The sequence below is a fragment of the Eimeria mitis genome, genomic scaffold (assembly GCF_000499745.2).
Source record: "Eimeria mitis Houghton genomic scaffold, Emh_scaff269, whole genome shotgun sequence".
NCBI lineage: Eukaryota > Apicomplexa > Conoidasida > Eucoccidiorida > Eimeriidae > Eimeria > Eimeria mitis.
Window position 1 is genome coordinate 20797 of NW_013571034.1, and position 300 is coordinate 21096.

Below are 300 nucleotides of genomic sequence, written 5' to 3' on the forward strand. Positions count from 1 at the left end.
AATAAAATAAAATAAATATATTTTCTTACGTTTGCGGCAAGCATGATGAGGAGAGGGTTACCGGTGAGGCCTTTAGCTGCTGTCGATAGAAGCGGCATAAGTATACTGGCTGTTGCTGTGTTGCTGGTGATTTGTGTTATAAGAGAAGCCATAAGCATAACGCATGCAACCTGAACTCCTTTTGTTTGCTGCTGAAGAAACTGCATATTCTCTACAAGTATAATATCTAAGCCGCATGCTTGTGATACAGCAGCCACAACAAAACCACTACCAAGAAGATACAAAAGACCCCAATCCATT